Source organism: Macaca mulatta, chromosome 5, assembly GCF_049350105.2.
Source record: "Macaca mulatta isolate MMU2019108-1 chromosome 5, T2T-MMU8v2.0, whole genome shotgun sequence".
NCBI lineage: Eukaryota > Metazoa > Chordata > Mammalia > Primates > Cercopithecidae > Macaca > Macaca mulatta.
Genome location: NC_133410.1, coordinates 64,813,817 through 64,819,816, shown reverse-complemented (window position 1 = coordinate 64,819,816; position 6,000 = coordinate 64,813,817).

The window sequence follows — 6,000 nt, the reverse complement described above, 5'->3', positions numbered from 1 at the left end:
AGGTTGTGGGTAGGTGACAGCAGGTACTTGGCTCCATTGTGGTGCATGACAAACTCAATCCAGAAGAGTTTTTGGTCCAAGGGCTTCAGAGACTGATCATAATGAATGATTGATAACTACATCACATTCTTTTTACAGCTAATGGAAAATCAAAGAGACATCAACTTATATAATTAACCAGAAAAGACAAATATGTGAAATTTTTGTGTAGATGTTAAAAATGAGTGCCCCATAAAAGTGGATGAAAAATAAAATATTTTATTTCATGGTGGTTATAGAGATTTTGGTTTATGGGCTAGAATTTGTTTCATGCATAAGATTTCAAGATGTAAAGAGATAATTTAGAGAGAACAAGTATTTTTAGCCTAGAAATTGAAATCAGATAAGTCCAAAGGGTTAAAAAAATCATTTGAGAGTACAGAAATTGAATTATCCAGTAAAAAAAAAATTAATGGACCTGGTGTACAAGTTTCAAAATAATATCAAAGTCTAGAGATAGCAGAGATGAGGTCAGGTACATGTCAGGGCAAAGCTCATACGAAGTTGGCACTGACCAAGAGTTGGAATTAACATTCCATCAGTGGATTCATGGTTAAAAGTATGAAAGTAGATGGCCTTAGTTTGAATCCTAACCTGATATCTACTGGTCCTTTTTTAAAAAATGTATCCAATCCAAGTTTTTTTTTTTAATTGTTAAATTGAATGAATAAGAATTGTATCTTTCTTGCCTGATTATTGTGAGTCATCATGTAATGATTCTCAGAATACTTGGTAGAATTATTGTCATCATAAAGTGATTGTCAGTAAATGTTCACTGTCATTACTCTTTTTCTCGTATTGGGATTTTAGAATCTAAGTGGCTTTCAATATTTTACTTTGAGGTGTTGCAGTTCCATTTGTTTCTAGTGTTGAAATAATTATGGACTAATAGGCAAAGAATAAGGATGCATATAAGTATATTGCTTACCAAGTCAAAACCAAAAAGTGCTAAATCATGGCACTGTAGCAATAGCAATGGAGGTAACTTCTCTCCTTGCTATTTAAAAAAACACGTGGTGGACTGGGTTTTTCAGAAGAGGGCACTAATTCTGATGTATTTTTTCATACAATTGGGTTATATAATACAAAGAACCAATACAATGTGTGTCACACACATTCAGTATGTATCAACTAATTAAAAATTGTCATTTTTCAATACCAGAGCTATGTTTATTAAAAATTATTGCTATTACTAATATAAGAGTAATAGCATAACTGAAATTAATGTATGTGCTGAAATAATTTTTCAACCTCATATTTCTGGTTTCATACATTTTGGCTATTAAACAGAAATATTCCAACTTATCTATTTCAAGCCAACTATTTTTTGATTTTATAATTCTTCCAAATAAGCAAATCAACCACCACTGTAAAAACAAAGAAATGGCTACATTTATACTAATATCTCCTCTTTTCAATAATTTTTAAAAGGAAAATTTGAAAGTTGTTTACAAATTATCAATGATAGGATCAAAATGTAGTGTGAAAATTTGTAAAATATTGAATATAATGGAAATTAGAGATTGATTATGTCATGCTGATTATTGAAAATAAATCATCTTAGGAATGCTTTAGGCCGAGACGGGTGGATCATGAGGTCAGGAGATCGAGACCATCCTGGTAACACGGTGAAACCCCGTCTCTACTAAAAAATACAAAAAAACTAGCCGGGTGAGTTGGCGGGCGCCTGTAGTCCCAGCTACTCGGGAGGCTGAGGCAGGAGAATGGCGTAAACCTGGGAGGCGGAGCTTGCAGTGAGCTGAGATCTGGCCACTGCACTCCAGCCCGGGTGACAGAGCGAGACTCCGTCTCAAAAAAAAAAAAAAAAAAAAAAAAAAAAAAAAAAAAAAAAACTAAAGAAGGCCGGGCGCGGTGGCTTAAGCCTGTAATCCCAGCACTTTGGGAGGCCGAGACGGGTGGATCACGAGGCCAGGAGATCGAGAGACGATCCCGGCTAACACGGTGAAACCCCATCTCTACTAAAAAATACAAAAAAACTAGCCGGGCGAGGTGGCGGGCGCCTGTAGTCCCAGCTACTCGGGAGGCTGAGGCAGGAGAACGGCATAAACCCGGGAGGCGGAGCTTGCAGTGAGCTGAGATCCGGCCACTGCACTCCAGCCTGGGTGACAGAGCAAGACTCCGTCTCAAAAAAAAAAAAAAAAAAAAAAACTAAAGAAATGTATAACTAATATGAGATCATGAATATGTTTATTTGCTTTATTATGGAAACTTTTATAAATATGTATTTGTATTCCATAATATCATTTTTATACCTTCAATATACACAAAAATATTTAAAAATGAACATTTGATGAGTTCTCATGCTGAAAGACAACATAAGTGTGCTGAAAATTAGTCAGTACTGTAATAATATTTATAGTTTTGTGCTTCAATTTTGTCCTCAATCTTCCTTATAATCCTTCTGTTACCATCTTTAGCAATTCCTCTTATTTCACTTTTTGGCTATTTTAGAACTTATGCACTATCCTATAACCTCTGAAAAAATGTTTTCACTAAATCAAACAAACAAAAAAAATATTGTGATACAATGATGTATTGATCATGGCCTTTAAGTGTTACAAAAAATATATGTACTCAACACTGTGTTCATGTTCAGAATCACTGCTATTCCCTTGGCCTTCATGTGAGAAAGTATGGATACATGCTATGAGCTTAAAAAATTTACATTCGTGTAGGGTCATTAATGCCTGCCTTTAATGCATCGAGCAAATGTGTAATTTGCATTGTTTTTGAGTCCAATCTAACAGCTTCCCCCTTAGCAAAGTTGAGGCAAAGTTGTCAGGTTGCTCTGCAATAAAGGAAGGCCCACCATAGGGATTCCATGGTAGATTCCCTCATACATTCCGTTGTATCCATCATGAGTTATAAAAGCTTTAGTTTGTGAATGACCTAAGATTAGATGATTTTTTGAAAAAGTATGCATTATAAGTCTTAGAACTAAAATGAGCAATGCACAATATGAGTCAATGAAACAGGCAGTGTTCTCTAGATCACAAATTATTGTAACAGTAAAACTGCATTAAAATCGGTTTCAGATCACAAAGGAAGAAGCATCAAGTCCTCTGGGGCAGTAAGTAAAGGCTACTCATTAAGACATGGTATGTGACTTGAGACTTGAAGAATTAATACAAGATTGTCACACGGACAAATAGAGAACACTGTGGATAAAGATAATTGTGTATCACCCATTTCTCATTACCACCCTCCCCCACAAAAGAAGCAGGATACATGCTCAGACTTCTTCTCTTAGAGAAATGATGAAGTCACTGAGTATGATAGGGCACAGTATCCAGTGCAGCAGGCAGTGGGGTGGTGGTGGTGCTTGGATAGAGGAAGGACAGGCCACCCTCCATCATGAAATGTGTTATCAACACTCCAAGATAAAGACCGGGGATTTACTCCTATAGAAAATGCAGCAGCTCGTAATGAAAGAAGAGCTGTCATTTTTCAGTTGCATTTGCAACATCTATACATTAGGAGAAAGGGTAGGTGTAATGATCAATTAGGAGACAGAAAACCCAGAGAATCGTTGAAAAAGAACTTTGTGAAAGGTAACTACACTTGAAATAAAGATAGTTTGTTTCTGGCCATAAAGAATGTGACCGAGTATAATAAAATATCAACCCCTTTTAGTTTAGTATATTTTCCATAGGACTGGAAGATAAATGTAAAGAAGTTAGATTTTATTTTTGACTTTTTAAATAATAAATGGTGAATCGTTTATTATGTCAACAGTGTGTTTTCTGTTGAACCATTTTCATCCTCGGATGCTGTTACCCAAGTTTTCAATATTTGATCCTCAGAGTCTTACCGGGAAGGTGATTCTGGACTATCCACTATGTAGTTGAGTATTGGTAATAAGGTATCTGATTTCCTGTCATCAAGTTTCTATAGAACTATGTAGATAAGGGAGCAAACTGATGAGAACACGTGGACACATAGAGGGCAACAATACACAAGGCCTTTCAGAGGGTGGAGGGTGGGACAAGGGAGAGGAGCAGAAAAAATCACTAATGGGTACTAGACTTAATGCCTGTGTGATGAACTAATCTGTCAAACAAACCCCCATGACACAAGTTTACATATATAACAAACTGGAACATGTACCCCTGAACTTAAAGATTTTAAAAACAAGTTAGCCTAATGTACGTTGTTCTGTGAGTAAAATACAAATTTTAACATTTCTGTTAGAATTCTAAAAAGATTGAGATCACCTAGTCAAATGCCTTCCTTATGGCTAATAAGGAAATGAGGACAAGTTAAGTAATGAGAACTATTAGAAGACTGAAGTAAATAGAACAACGATATTATCTTGACTAATTTTTACATTGTCATGTTAAATGCAATCATGATGTTTCACATGTAGTGACTTAGAGAATTGTGATAATAAATTAAAAATTTAAATAAGTAATTTTTAGGCAGATATAATTCTAGTGTAAAGAAGAGTACAAAGTTACTAATGGCGTATACCTATGTTACTAATGTATTTACTACATACATATTCATCTTACAAATTTAATATTAAGCTTTTCATTTGTAAAAAGAAATGAAATGGGAGGGAGTTTACTTATATTCACTCATTCCACAAGTTAGAGTCTGATATTTGATAATTTACTAGAAAAGCGAATCTATGCCATCATCTATGTATGAGAAATAGATTAATCTACTTAGAAAGTACATATAATTTGTTTCTGATTACAAATTATTAAGCACTTCTTCCAAGAAAAAATTGTAAGTGACATTTTTCACATATATCCAGAATATTATCACATTTACTACAACTGCAAATTATTTACATATAAAAATGCTGATTGGCAGTTTATAAATAATAGGGCTGTTGAAAAACTTCTAAAATTGTGATGATGCTAAATTTTGTTCTGCTGACTGTTAACTATTTGATGGTATACTCTAAAGCATTGACAGATTCTGCCTACCTTAAGGGCAGGATTTGATCTCCCTCTTTTCTATTGCATCTTCCTATCAGATATTGGCCAAGTCTAGTCCACCAAGGTAGTTTGTTTTTTCTGTATCTCTAAATCTACGTGGCTAAGTGGGCACCTAGATTCAAGGTTGGTGAGTTTGGGCTTCCTTTCTTCTAAATAGCTCTCTGAACAATGCACTGAATACACCTATTTCAAAATTTGGTTAAGTAAAGAGGCCCAGATTACATGGAAAGCCGAAACTCCATGATACATTTCAATTTTTTTTTCAATACCTACTTATTGTTATTGTGCTAGTGAAGTAATCCATAAAGTATAACTCCTTTCTGATGACATTTGTAGAGAGTACAGTGAACTTAGAAATCCTAAAAATAATATAATTGAATGGCAGGGCAGAATTTGGTGACATCCATTACCTGCCTCCACTATAGTAATAATACCAAAACACCACACTAGACCTCCTAATTATGAATTTTTAATAACTGTCTTTGTGCTATTTTATCATCTATTACGTATATTGTTTTTAAACTGACATATTTTTTGGGAATCAGGAGGACCAGAGAGAGACTTTGGGTTATATACAGGAGGATATCTTTATTGAGTGCACTCAGACTCAGCGGACTTAACATCCAAAGATTGGTCCCGCAACAAAGACAGCACTTGACTTTTATACACACTTTCCAAAAGGGATGGGCTAACCTGATGCAGGCTTACAGTGGAGCAAAAGCAGGGATACAGTGGGAGAACAATTGATCAAATTGTGACAGCTCATAAGTCAGGATTACCCATGACTGTTGCTGTGCAACCTAGATGATTGTTATCTAGGTTTTGCTCAAAACAGCCTTGCACTGGTTTACCTTCTAATCTTCAATATGGTGCCCAGACAGCTGTAGTTCAGGCCTGCTCAGGCTTCTCATGACTTTCACTGTACTTTTTAGACAAAACAGAATACTTGAAGTTACTAGTTACAGAATCTATAACTATAACAGAGAACAAGAAT